Here is a 15,058-nt window from a genome sequence, read left to right as displayed (position 1 = left end):
TATCGTACGTGTGAGCCGATCTCATCACCTACTTGAGATAATCTCTCTCGAGGCTCACTACTCGAAAGATATTCGGATACTATTCGAATACCACTAAAATGCTAAAAGGATAAGCTAAGAACCGTCCTCTGCGAACAAACAAACCACTCTAATGCTTTCTTTAACAATTAATGTGTTGTCATCCCTGCCGCACGCCGCGATCCAGCAATCGGCTGGGCATTGCAAACTCGCTGACTTGACAGGACACAGCTCTTCTCGACCATCAAGTGTCACATATCTACAACATTCTAATCCCTTCATTCTTCTAGCACATACCAATCGATACTAAGTTGAGACGATAGAAACAAGTGATGCGCTTTTTTCGTGCTGAAAACGGTTTGGCACATTGCAACCTGTCTCTTCCATTAAAAATGTGAATGACCTACACAAGTGAGAATAAATACTGTGCAGAGAAGAAACGTTAGGAATTCTGTGTTCTCTTGCTAATTGTAGTTTGATTACCGCACAAAGAGGGCGGCTTAGCAGCGGATAAAAACCGCATTTCAGCCAAAGGTCGCATTTACTGCGTTTCAAAGATATTTAAAATACATAAAAAGGTGACGATAACAAAAGATTTTTGTAAAAACCACATTGGTGTTAGAAACTTACGATTTTTACGTAAAAGCAGATGATAATAATCGAAGATTTTTCGTTAAAAAAAACCATATGTGGAAAATACCAAAACTTGTTTGAAGATCTGAAATATAGTCAGTGATGAATGTGAATGATGCTTGGGGTGGGGGGACACGGGTGCATGAGGGAACTTAATTAATGAGAGTAATTATAGGAGGCGGAGATGGATTCACATGCTTAACGAACGCGAAGCGTGTTTCTTCTCAGATACTGCGATGTTTGCAGGCAAGGCAGCGTTGACATTCGCAATGTCAGAATGTCAGACCACAGCTCCGTCTGTAAGTAGGAAAGAATCGTGCAACCATCCGCCCTGTCCTCAGAACTGCACTCCCGGTTCGGCGCTGCGGTCTGACGCCGAAATAACTCCCATTCCCGCCGCTGAGCGGCGCTACTGGTAGCTCAGTATTAGAACGGCGCATCGATCTGACGCCGAAGTAAATCCCTTTCCCGGCGCTGAGCGGCGCCACTGGTAGCTCAGTGTTACAACGCCGTATATAATTTAAAAACGGAGAAAGTGCAAATAATTGCTGAATGTAAGACAGGAAATTATAATTGATATATATATTGTTAATTGCATTTACTATTACGGAAACATATACCGTGGCTGAAGAACCAGGAAAACATCTCTACCCATTCAAATCACCAAATCCTGCGTCTATATACAATTGTTTGTAATACATATCTCTCAATGTAGTCCTGTCCACCGGTTACTACCCCGACCTGTGGAAAACCTCCCGTATCCTCATGTTCCTCAAACCTGGCAAACCGCCGTCCGCCGTCTCCTCCTACCGTCCCATCAGCCTTACCTCGGTCTTCAGCAAGGTCCTGGAATCTATCCTCACCCGCCGCATCCACCAGCATCTCCGCCAGCACCGCCTCCTCCCCGTTACCCAGTGTGGCTTTCGGCCGTCCTTCTCTTCCGACGATCTTCTCCTTCACCTCACTCATCTCCTTTCCGAACAGCTCAATTCCCGTCGCTCCGCAATCTTCCTCTCTCTTGACCTCGAACGCGCCTATGACCGCGTATGGCATTCCGGTCTCCTCTTCAAGCTCCAAACCTTCGCCCTTCCCATTAACTACGTTCGTCTGATCGGTTCCTTTCTCTCCCGCCGTCCTTCCTATGTCACCGTCCATAACACCGATTCCTACACCTTTTTCCCCTCCGCCGGTGTGCCCCAAGGCTCCGTCCTCTCCCCCCTTCTGTACTTGTTGTACACGGCGGACATGCCGCCGCCGTCACCCCCCGTCCACCTTCTCCAGTTTGCCGATGACACCGCCTTCCTTGCCCTTGCCCCCACCCTGCGACGCTCCCAACACCTTCTCCAATCCCATCTTGACCGGTTCACCGCTTGGTGCAACCAGTGGTTGCTCAAGGTCAATCCTTCCAAAACCCAGGCGATCATTGTAGGCGAAACCACTCCCTCCTTCCGCCTCCTTGATTTCTATCTCACCGTTTATGGCCGTCCCATCGCTCTCACCCCCACCCTTAAGTACCTTGGCGTCACCCTCGACCGTCGCCTCTCCTGGACTCCCCATCTCCAGACAATCCAAGCCAAGGCACGTTCCCGACTCCGTCTCCTCAAGCTCCTTTCCGGCCGAACGTGGGGTCTGGACCCCTCCACCATCCTCCACACCTATAAGTCCCTCATCCGCCCTATCCTCTGTTACGCCCATCCAGCCTGGATCTCCGCCCCCCCTTCCTTTTATAAATCCCTCCAAATCCTTGAACGCCATGCTCTCCGCCTTGCCTATCGCATCCGTCTCCCTTCCCCCACGCGGATCCTGTATGACCTTATCCCCTTCCCCCACCTCCTCCTCTTCCTCGAAAGGCTACGCATCCTATACACCTCCCGTAAACTCGATCCTCCTCACCCGCTCATCTCCCCGATCCTCTCCCACCCCCGCCCGCTGCCGCGCCTGTACTCCCATGTCCCACCCGGTCTCCATCTCTCCACCCTCCTTACCCTCTCCCAAGGTGGTTTCCGCCAGCTCCCTCTCCCTGATGATGTCCTCGTCCCCTCCATCTACCCCTCCTATCAACTTTGACCCTGCCCCCCGTCCCTCCTGGTGTCCTTTCCCTGCGGCACCCTCCCTCCTTTCTCTTCCCTTCCCTTCTCTCTCCTTTTCCCCCATCCCCTCCCTCCACCCCTCTTCTTCCGGGCTTCCCCTCCCCCTTCCTCCCTCCCCCCTCTTTCCCCTGCCCGTGGCGTCCCTGCTCACCCCTCTCGCTTTCCCTCTCCCCCTCCTCCTCCTCCTCCTCCTCCTCCTCCTCCTCCTCCTCTCTTGGCAGGTCCCCGGACTCGCACACGCATCGTGAACTTTCGCGCGCCGGAGATCATCGCCCTCGGATTAGTGTCTGTGCCGTCGTGTCTGTGCCTCAGTGTTTTTCGCCGTCCACGCTCCTTCGTTCACGTGTGTCATCTACCTCGTCAGTGCTTGTGCCCAGTGCCGACGGATTTTCTTGTTTGTTTCGTCAAGTGTGAACGGCTTCATGTTTTTTTTTTAACTATTGTATCTCCTGTTTTTTCACCGCCATTCTGTTACTTGTCTGTCTCTCTTTCTTTTTTCTTGTACTGCCTATGGCTGAAGAGCGGAGTACACTGTTCCGCTGCCAGCCCACCTTGTATGGGGTGTCCAAATTACAATAAAGAAAAAAAAAAAAAAAAAAAGCATATCTCTCACGGCACATCGTCAAGCACCGTTCTCGAATGTTCGAAATTTTTGAAAGGGCCGATGAGCCCCAAAATTGATATAGACAGAGCCAACAGCCAAGGTTTAATCACATGCTTGGAATTATTATATGCTATTGATATTACTCTACGGCACGACGATTGCATAGAAATTATCATGAGTTTCACGCATAATTACGTAAACATGTTAATTCGTCAGCTTTATAGTGATGGGCTAAACTGCGATTTTCCGATATCAGTGATTTCTGTGAATGCTACGCTTCAGTATCTGTTAGTCTTAACTGTGATTTGTCGCAGTTAAGGAACCTAAGTCGCTTATTCCTCCGCCACTGCTACTTCCGCGATTTCTGTGACTCCTGCGATTTCTGCGCCGTACCACCGTATGAAAAAGTTACATCTGTCCACACAGAAAATTGCATCTCAAAAAAATATAGACAGAGCCAACAGCCAAGGTTTAATCACATGCTTGGAATTATTATATGCTATTGATATTACTCTACGGCACGACGATTGCATAGAAATTATCATGAGTTTCACGCATAATTACGTAAACATGTTAATTCGTCAGCTTTATAGTGATGGGCTAAACTGCGATTTTCCGATATCAGTGATTTCTGTGAATGCTACGCTTCAGTATCTGTTAGTCTTAACTGTGATTTGTCGCAGTTAAGGAACCTAAGTCGCTTATTCCTCCGCCACTGCTACTTCCGCGATTTCTGTGACTCCTGCGATTTCTGCGACGTACCACCGTATGAAAAAGTTACATCTGTCCACACAGAAAATTGCATCTCAAAAAAATATAGACAGAGCCAACAGCCAAGGTTTAATCACATGCTTGGAATTATTATATGCTATTGATATTACTCTACGGCACGACGATTGCATAGAAATTATCATGAGTTTCACGCATAATTACGTAAACATGTTAATTCGTCAGCTTTATAGTGATGGGCTAAACTGCGATTTTCCGATATCAGTGATTTCTGTGAATGCTACGCTTCAGTATCTGTTAGTCTTAACTGTGATTTGTCGCAGTTAAGGAACCTAAGTCGCTTATTCCTCCGCCACTGCTACTTCCGCGATTTCTGTGACTCCTGCGATTTCTGCGACGTACCACCGTATGAAAAAGTTACATCTGTCCACACAGAAAATTGCATCTTAACAAACCTGTCATTGGTAAGTATGTTTTACGTTTATTCTTAACTGTGATTTGTCGCAGTTAAGGAACCTAAGTCGCGCATCCCTCCGCCACTGCTACTTCTGCGATTTCTGTGACTCCTGCGATTTCTGCGACGTACCACCGTATGATAAAGTTACATCTGTCCACACAGAAAATTGCATCTCAGCAAACCTGTCATTGGTAAGTATGTTTTACGTTTATTCTTCCGTTGGCTTTAATTTTGTATTAAAGAAACAACTGTGAAAATATTAATAGTGTAATTAATATGTAAGTAGCCACACAGTATCGTAATAGTTCGTGTTTAGAAAATGAATTCTAACATATTGTTATGTTCATAGGTACCTGAACTACATTTCAGTCACTCAGTAAAGTGATAATTCAAAATATCATTGTCAACAGATCTGAAGAAATTGCCAGTCTTTAGACCGTTTTCGTCAGACGACAAGTTAGTTTCTAAGCGTTTTGATGGACTTAATTACTTCAGTGAGATCGTTCTTGCGAATGTGATATAGCAAATTTTAGCAAATGTGATATAGCAAATATTAGCAATCTACTCTGTCAATTATATTGCTAGTAATTAGTGACAGCAAAAATTGTTTAATAATCCTTGTGTTTTTGCAGACGCAGTTCTGACTGATTACTGGTTGCTGTACATATCTATCCACACCAAGGCTGTTGAGAGAGACTCGTGAAGATTCAAGACAGCTCTTAGAGGATTTGCAGTTTAAAAGTGAAATAATTATGAAATAAGTGTGTGACTGATTAAAGTGTTTTATTGAAGTTGTTGTGCGATTTTAAAGGAATAATAAATGTTAAATACATTGAGTGAATAATAAAAATCTCATTTTCCACATGTTAAGCCGTCCTATACCCGTAATTTTCCGCCACTTATTTATTGGTAAACACTTGTTGGAGAGTGACATGCCGCCCCCCCCCCCCCTTTCTCCACAATCTTGGTGTGACACTGACCTGTAACATATCCCGAAGTCTACAATATCCATTTTGAGGCTGTTGATATGAAAGTGGGAAGTACAGATCTTCCAGTTAAATCAGGAATAGCTTAAGTGCATTACTTGAAAGTGACACAGGAAAGGCTTACTTATGTAGGTGGTAGTAGTGTCGGCAAAAAGTTCTTGTGTGTGAAGTTGCCATGTAGAACACCAGGTGTAAAACTTTTCTCCCGAGTCTTGAACTGTGTCGGAACAAAAGTGAGGCATTCATATGACTGTTTTCATTTCTCTACACTTATACAGATGTCTGAGTTCTGCTGTGTTAACATTGCAAAGTCCTGTAGGCATGTGGAGTATTAACCAAAACTGTCATATTGGAAGCAGAATCAAACACATTTGTTACGTTACTTGATATTTTCAGGAGAAAAAGGCAATGTTGCTTCTTATTAATATAATACATTCAGAGTCACAGCAGTATTTGACCAACCATAACTGATGCTGAATGTGCATGTCGTCATGTAATATGAAGGGCTTATTTCAATAGTGGTACAAGTCCATTACCTACACTTTTCTGTCTATAATGCTTCTGAAATTAGTGATCCAAACAAACATAAATAAAGGTTCATCTCTAGCTTGAATATTTCTGGTATCTCAACTGCAGATTTTTCAGCACTCATTTAACTTTACGACTCTATATCTCAAAATTAACAAATATGGACTTGTACCACTATTGAAATAAGCCCTTCATATGCACACACAGCACATCGATCTCGTGAGGCACAAGGCTCTCATAACGAAGTACATACGTCGGTCAACAGATGACACTAGGAAAAGCATGTTAACTGCGCTTTTTAGTTGCTACTTGCGACTCTTAGTTGCGATTTGTCACAGAAATCGCAGTTTGACTCGGTAGCGAATAGCGTAGTATGAACTTTGCTCAACAGATGGCAGTGCTAATTGCGCTTTTTAGTTGCTACTTGCGACTCTCAGTTGCGACTTGTCACGGAAATCGCAGTTAGACTCCATAGCGTACCGCAGAGATGGACGTAGTACGAACTTCGGCCAACAGATGCCACTGTTAGCCGCGCTTTTTAGTTGCTACATGCGACTCTTAGTTGCGACTTGTCACTGAAATCGCAGAAAGCAGTGCTAAATTCGACCAATAGATGGCTCACGTCTTTCAATGTGAAATACTACTTGCGACTGCTAACTGTGACTGAAATCGCAGTTAGATTCTGTAAAGTTGCTACTGTGATATCTGTGACTTCTCAGTCACTGTGATTTCTAACAGATACGCGATTTCCTGCCCACCACTATAGTGAACTATGGAGCATTTCGGTAACGCTCAGAGTCCTTGTGATGCTTCGATATTAGGCAAACTACGGCAAAGAATTCTTAAGGTTTGCAGTGAAAAATAAGAGCCGCGGTGAATTTGCGTTTCGTGCAAGTTAGATCATACCCTTCGTATCATGGGCAGAACACACACTAAATTATTTTTTAAACTTGAAGTGATCTGTCTGCGGTCTCAAGATTGTATAAAAACCACTCCGTCATGAAAGCACGCGCCAAAGAAAAAACCAGAAAGAATTAGTCATAAAGCCCACATATCTCATAAACTGTTCGAGCTTTCGGAACAAGATTTTTGACAAAGGATAGCACACAAAGAACAGAGTATTTTGCCATATTATTATTATGCGAAACTTTCGTATCCGCTGCGACAATGAAGCAACTATAGATTTTTTCAGTGCAATAATGTAATTCTTAAGGACAATCCATATTCGGTGAAACGAGAATTGCTGTGGGTTTTCTGACAAAATAAGTAAAGATGTTATGCGTTTATTCTATTCTGAGAATGGGTTGTTTTATGAACTGTTGGTCTGACTTGCCCTTAGTTACTAGTTTAATAACACTCTGTTTCATGATTCTGTCGCAATTTCAACTGCATTAGAATGTTAGTGAGATGAATATTTGTAAACTATGCTGTGTTTCGACAAAAGAGGCAGAGTTTAACAAGGCAACAAGAGAAGTTATAGTTCTTTGTGAATCCATCTCTCCTCAACTACCTACTTGGTATGGCTGACAACTCGAGACCTGTCCTGTGGTGTAACATTTCCAATGGCTTCTTCTTTCAGCATTTTAGCCTCATTGACCGTATTCTCAGTCGCATTTAAAGTAGCGTGATACGGATGAAGGAAGATTAAACTATGTCCTTTAGCGTCAGCCAGATTGTCGACCTGGTACCTTGGGGCTTTCTGCTCGTACAGCATTTAAGGCTCCATTAACTTCACCTTGTACATGCTATGTACAACTTTATACAGTGGAACATTTCTTTGTACCTGGAACCAAAAATCCGCTTTCATTTACTGCGTTGCTGCAGCTTTATCCTTGACAACAGAGTGGTATGGCGCAACGTCCATTATTATTGTCGAATTCAGAGACATATTTGGCAGCAGAACATTATTTTCACTGCCAGTGAATGTGGTTCTTGAACGTCCATTTTTATTATGAATATTAAGTTTTCAGACGTAATGCACTGTTATCATTAAAACAGCACCGGCACAAAACACTCATTCACGATACCTGGCGACTATAGATCACTTCAACGCCAGAAGATATCACTTTACAACGAGAGTTAATGAACACTGGTGCCTCTGATGCGCGACACCACTTCGTACTGTTTACGCTCGGCATGACAACAGGGGCGCTTTACCAACCGAATTGCTGGTGGCGTGGTAGGGAAAGCCTTAGCTTATACCTGGGCAATGGCGTCTCATCCCCGCCGCTGAGCCAAACGTCAAAAGTCGCAACTAATTTTAAACGCACTGTAGTCTCACCTCTTCTGATGATTACATCCATCCTCTATTTACGTGGGTAGTAAAACGTTGCGCACACGTGGACGGCGCAGTTGTCCCATCAATTATTAATCTCCACCCATCCAAACCACGCCCTATCAAAACATAAAAGTCAACAAACATCGCTGCAATTGCCCCATCAATCGTTTAACGAATGGTTCATAAAACCAACGATGATAGCAAACATAGTTGATTTTACGAGGCCTACATTCACTTTTGAAACATCAGAAAAAGCACGCCGCAATGGTTTTATTTTTAAGTATCCCAGCAGGTGAACGCAAGTTGTATGTGGTCAGAGATAAACACGAACAACCGGAAATAGTCACCTATTTCTTCACAAATCTACCCACATTTCTAACGTTAAGTTGCTCTTCACGCAATGATACCTACCGATGTGATTGATGATCCACTACCTTTAGATAAATCAGACAACGAAACTAAATAAAATAAATCTTCCAAAGAAAATTAATTTTTTGTCGTCAAATCTATTTCTTTGTATGTAAGTATTTTTTAGTACGGAATTTAGGAAAAGAAGCTTGAGTAATCTAGTCCCTATCAGTCTGTGTCTTCCCTAACCTCCGACAACAAACAGCACGTCTGTGAAGGAGACCACATATAAGACGCTGCTGCGACCTATTCTTGAGTAACGCTGGAGTGTTCGGGATACACAACAGGTCGGATTAAAGGAAGACATCGAAACAATTTAGAGCCAGGCTATTAGGTTTGTTACGGGTAGATTCGAACAACACATAAGTGTTATGGAGCTGCTTCGGGAACTCAAATGGCAATACCTGGAGGAAGGTGTCGTTCTTTTCGAGAAATACTATTGGAAAAATTTAGAGAACTGGGATTTGAAGCTGGCTGCCGAACGGTTTTACTGCCCCTGACATACATTGCAGTTGGAGGGGGGGGGGGGGCGGAGGAAGAGGAGGGAGGGAGGCAGGAAGATGAGACAGGAGAAATTAGGGCTCATACGGGGGCATGTAGACAGTTGTTTTCCCACTCTGTGTTTGCGAGTGGAGCAGGAAAGGAAATGACTAGCAGTGCTACTGGGTGCCCTTCGCTAATCGCCCTAAGTGGCTTGCGGAGGATCTATCTCTACGTGTTTACTCTGCTGTTCACAAAAAAGTGCTTGGCAGAGAGTTCAATTAACAACCTTCAAGTTGTCTCTCAACCGTTCCACTCTCCAACGGCTTGCGGGAAAAACAAGCACTTAAATTTTCTCTGCGATCATGATTTCTCTTATCTTATCGTGATGATCATTTCTCCCTATGTAGGTGGGTACAACAAAATGTTTTCGCGATCGGAGTAGAAAAATGGTGACTGAAATTTCACGAGAAGGTCCCGCCGCAACGAAAAACGCCTTTGTTTTAATGATTGCCACTCCACATATATTTGTCACACTATCTTCCCTACTTCGCGACAATACAAAACGAGCTGCCGTTCTTTGAACTTTTTCGGTGTCATCCATCAGTCCCACCTGATGCGGATCCTACGCCGCACACCAATACTCCAGAATAGGGTAGACAAGCGTGGTGTAAGTAGTCTCTTTAGTAGACCTGTTGCTCATTCTAAGTGTTCTGCCAATGAATCGCAATCTTCGGTATGCTCTACACACAAAATTATCTATGTGATCGTTCCAATATAGGTTATTTGTAACTGTAATCCCTAAGTATTTAGTTGAATTTACAGCCTTCAGATTTGTGTGACTTATCGCCTAGTCGAAATTTAGCGGATATCTTTTAGTACTCATGTGAATAACTTCGCACTTTTCTTTATTCAGGGTCAATTGCCACTTCCCGCACCATACAGATATCTTATGTAAATCATTTTGCAAGTAGTTTTGATAATCTGATGACTTTACAAGACAGGTAAATTACAGCATCATCTGCAAACAATCTAAGACGGCTACTCAGATGGTCTCCTATGTCGTTAATATAGATCAGGAACAATAGATGGCCTATAGCACTTCCTTGGGGAGCGCCGGATAATTACTTCTGTTTTACTCGATGACTTTCCTCTATTACTACGAACTGTGAGCTGCCTGACAGGAAATCACGAATCCAGTCGCACAACTAAGGCAATACTCCGTAGGCACGCAGTTTCGTTACAATACGCTTGTGAGGAACGGTGTCGAAAGCCTTCTGGAAATCTAAAAATATGGAATCAATGTGACATCCCCTGTCGAGAGCACTTATTACTTCATGAATATAAAGAGCTAGTTGTGTTTCACAAAAACGATATTTTCCGAATCGGTGCTGACTACGTGTCAATAAATCGTTTTCTTCGAGGTACTTCATAATGTTCGAATACAGTATATGTTCCAAAACCCTACCGCAAATCGACGTTAGTGATATAGGCCTGTAATTCAGCGAATTACTCCTACTTCCCTTTTTGGGTATTGGTATGACTTGAACAATTTTCCAGTCTTTAGGTACGGATCTTTCCGTGAGCGAGTGGTTGTACATAATTGCTAAATATGGAGTTATTTTATCAGCATACCCTGAGAGGAACCTGACTGGTATACAATCTGGACCAGAGGCCTTGCCTTTATTAAGTGATTTAAGCTGCTTTGTTACACCGAGGATATCTACTTCTATGTTTATCATGATGGCAGTTGTTCTTGATTGGAATTCAGGAATATTTTACTTCGTATTCTTTGGTGAAGGAGTTTCGGAAAACCGTGTTTAATAACTCTGCTTTAGTGGAACTGTCATCGGTGACTTCACCGTTGTTATCGTGCAGTGAAGGTACAGATTGCGTCTTGCCACTGGTGTGATTTGTGTATGACCAGAATCTCTTTGAGTTTTCTGCTAGATTTTGAGACAGCATTTCATTGTGGAAATTATTAAAAGCATCTCACATTGAAGAACGCGCTATATTTCGAACTTCTGTAAAACTTTGCCAATCTTGGGGAATTTGCGTTCTTTTAAATTTAGCATGCTTTTTTCGTTGCTTCTGCAACAACGATATGACCCGTTTTGTGTACCATGGGGGATCAGTACCATCAATTAATAATTTATGTGGCATATATCTCTCAAATGGTGTCGATACTATCTCTTTGGCCATGCGGTTCTAGGCACTTCAGTCTGGAACCTCGTGACCACTACGGTCACAGGTTCGAATCCTGCCACGGGCACGGATGTGTGTGATGTCCTTAGGTTAGTTAGGTTTAAGTAGTTCTCAGTTCTAGGGGACTGATGACTATAGATGTTAAGTGCCATAGTGCTCAGAGCCATTTGAACCGTTTGAACTATCTCTTTGAAAACATTCTACAACTTTTCTACACTTACATGATCAGATCGGAAGGAGTGAAGACTCTCTTAAAAAGGCTTTAAGAGCATTTTCATCAGCTTTTTAAATCGATATACTTTGCATTTCTTTTTGATGGTTGTAGATGTTATGGTATTAAGCGTAGCAGTAACTGCCTTGTGGTCACCAATCCCTGTATTCGTCACAATACTCACTATTTGTCCAGGATTATTTGTTGCTATAAGGTAGAGTATGCTTTCGCAACCATTTACGCTTCGAATGGGCTCATGGACCAATTGTTCAAATTAATTTTCTGAGAAAGCATTCAGCACAATTTCGGATGACGTTTTATGCCTGCCGCCGGCTTTAAACTTATAATTTTTCCAGCATAATGATGGTAGATTGAAGTCACCACCGACTTTAATTATATGAGCAGGGCACTTATTTGAAATGAGACTCAAGTTGTCTTTGAATCGCTCAGAAACTATATCTTCTGAGACGTGGGATCGGTAAAATAATACAGTTAATACTTTAGTCCGACTGTCAGGTATAACCTCTACCCCAAACTATTTCACACGAACTATCTACTTCAATTTCGCTACAAGGCAAACTACCTCTGACAGCAATAAATACTCCACCACCAACTGTATTTAATCTATCCTTTCTGAACACTGTTAGATTGTTTGAAAACATTTCGGCTGAACTTATTTCCAGCTTTAGCCAGCTCTCTGTACCTACAACTATTTGAGCTTCAGTGCTTTCTAAGCTCTGGTTCTTTCCCAACACAGCTATGACAATTTACAACTACAATACCAATCGTTTCTACAACTACCTTACTGTGTTTTACATGCCCACTTTTAGACGGTCGCCTCTTCTGTGGTTTCCTGAGACCCTCTAACCTAAAAAACCGCCCAGTCCCTTCCACACAGCCCCTACTACCCGTGTAGCCGCCTCCTGTGTGTAGTGATCTCCTGACCTATTAAGTGGAACCTGGAAACACATCACCTGATGGCGCAAGTCAAGGAATCTGCAGCCTACACGTCACAGAACCGCCTTAGCCTCTGATTCAGACCCTCCACTTGGCTCTGCACCAAAGGACCACAGTCAACAATGCTGCAGATGGTGAGCTCCGCCTCAGTCTCTGAAGCAAGATCAGCAGTCTTTACCATTTCCGCTAGCCGCCCGAAACCAGACATAATCTGCTCCGATCCAAGGCGACACACGTCATTGGTACCAACATGAGCCACCACCTGCAGTTGGCTACACCCTGTACCCTTCATGGCATCTGGAAGCACCCTTTCCACATCCGGAATGACTCCCCTCGGAATGCACACAGAGCGCACACTGGCTTCCTTCCCCTCCTTGCCAGGCATGTTCCTAAGGGGCCCCATTATGAGCCTAATGTTGGAGCTCCCAACTACCAGCCAACCCACCCTCTGTGAATGCTCAGACCTTGCGGGCTGAGACGACTGCATCCGACTTGGAGACATTGTCAGCCACAGATAACGCCCAAATCTTGTTCATCAAACGAATCAGGGAGGCCCTGTGATCGGGCCTTGGGAAGTTATTCACTTCCTGCCAGACTTTGGAATGATCTCCCACTCAAGCATGGGTGTGGGGCCAACCTCAGTGCAGGCAGTACCCAGGGTGGTCACAGCAGTGGACCAGCCAGAGGACACACGGGACGTGCTCGACGTCCCTCGCATCCCCGCATTCGATCCCCCACAGCGACGCCCCTTGGCAGCAGCCTCAAGCTGTGTGACAGAATCCAATGCAGCCTGGAGCTGTGAGTGAAGGGTCGCCAACTCAGCTCACATCTGTACACAACAATCACAGTTCCTATCCATTACTGCAGTCGCTCCTGTCTGAAGCTCGTAAAAATATGTGACAAGCGAATGGTGTACTCGACTTATTAGTAGCAGGAACTCGTGGTGTGCTCTCACTGACGGTCTAACTGAGGGGAAATATTTTTCATTCCAGGACACAATGAGAGGTAGTCATAACTCTGCCATTCTAAGAAGTATTGTTGATGAACACTGATCATGACAGAAAAATTGTTACAAACTATCGTTAATTCAGTACAAGTTACCCAATCTTAGCATTTTAAGAAAACTAAAATGTGTGATTGCCTTAGTCTTAAATCAGTATTTATGTCACCAAGAATATATATCCTGTCCTTAGTTCATTATGTAAAAAAATAGTCAATTTTCTCTCAGGACTGTGCAAATGCTTCAGTATTAGTGTCTGGCATACAGTGCAAAAATATAGTTATGATTTTTAACATTCACTGTAACAGTGCAGCTGCTTCAATTTCAGTTTCCATGCTTCTGCCACCCACACCAAGGCCACTGTAATGCCCAAGGACTGTAACCCTAACAACCTGATTAATGTAGTCTCTTCTGTGATGCCTCTTCAGCAGCACACCAGTCTTGTTATTCATTCCTCCATTACATCATTTCCTGATTGTCACTGACTTTATAATCAACTCTTTTAATAAGCTTCGAGAGGAATGAGATTTACAATAACCATTTTACTTATCTCGTTTGCTCACGCTTGGTTCCAATTCTTCATGTCTAGGTGCTCATTCCTGAAGCTGAAATTTTTGACATTGTAGGTTCTCATGATTCCAATTGATGTAAATATTGCTGAAGTATTGCCTGAGCAGAAAATTCTGCTTCTGTAATTCTTATTCTTTTACATTTTCACTGTCTTTACAATCTACAATTCAAAATCAGAAATTACATTGTTATTGCAAAAATTAAAACATGTCTGATCACATTTTAGTCTGAAATATAACATAACATGCACAAAATCATGTGTAATTCTTTCAGAAAACAGCTGAGATAATACTGACCAGTTTAAAATGTAATTATTTCTGATATCGATTACTTCTGTTCAGAAAACTAATGCTAGAGGAGGGTGTCCCTTTACAATTTCCTCCTCACAAAATGTGGAAGCAATGTGTTTACAATATTTTGTGACTGACTATAAGGTTTGCCAAACAGTGACAGAATGATGCCAAAAGATAGAATACAGGTGTATAGAAGTATCTGATGTGTAACACATTACAGAAAACATAAAAGAAATATCTACTATACATATATCAGGATATGGTATTCCGATTCTCTGATCTGTGGAACATACTGCCCCAGAATACAGTTGTACAGAAGTATCTGATATGTAACACATTTCAGAAAACATAAAAGAAATATCTACTATACATATAGCAGGATATGGTATTCCGATTCTCTGATCTATGGAACATACTGCCCCAAGACAAATAATGCAAAATCAAAACTACAACATTACAACACTAAACTGTAGAAACAAATACTGAGACAAGATAAATTACTAGAATTACAAATTTCAAGTTTACATCCATAAAAATCAAACCTTCAAATCTTCAAAGGAGATGAGAAAAAATTCAGAGCGTAACTGTAAGACGAGTGAGCAGACTCGAAA

This window comes from Schistocerca serialis, chromosome 11 (assembly GCF_023864345.2).
Source record: "Schistocerca serialis cubense isolate TAMUIC-IGC-003099 chromosome 11, iqSchSeri2.2, whole genome shotgun sequence".
Taxonomy (NCBI): Eukaryota; Metazoa; Arthropoda; class Insecta; order Orthoptera; family Acrididae; genus Schistocerca; species Schistocerca serialis.
Note: the sequence above shows the minus strand (reverse complement) of the source record.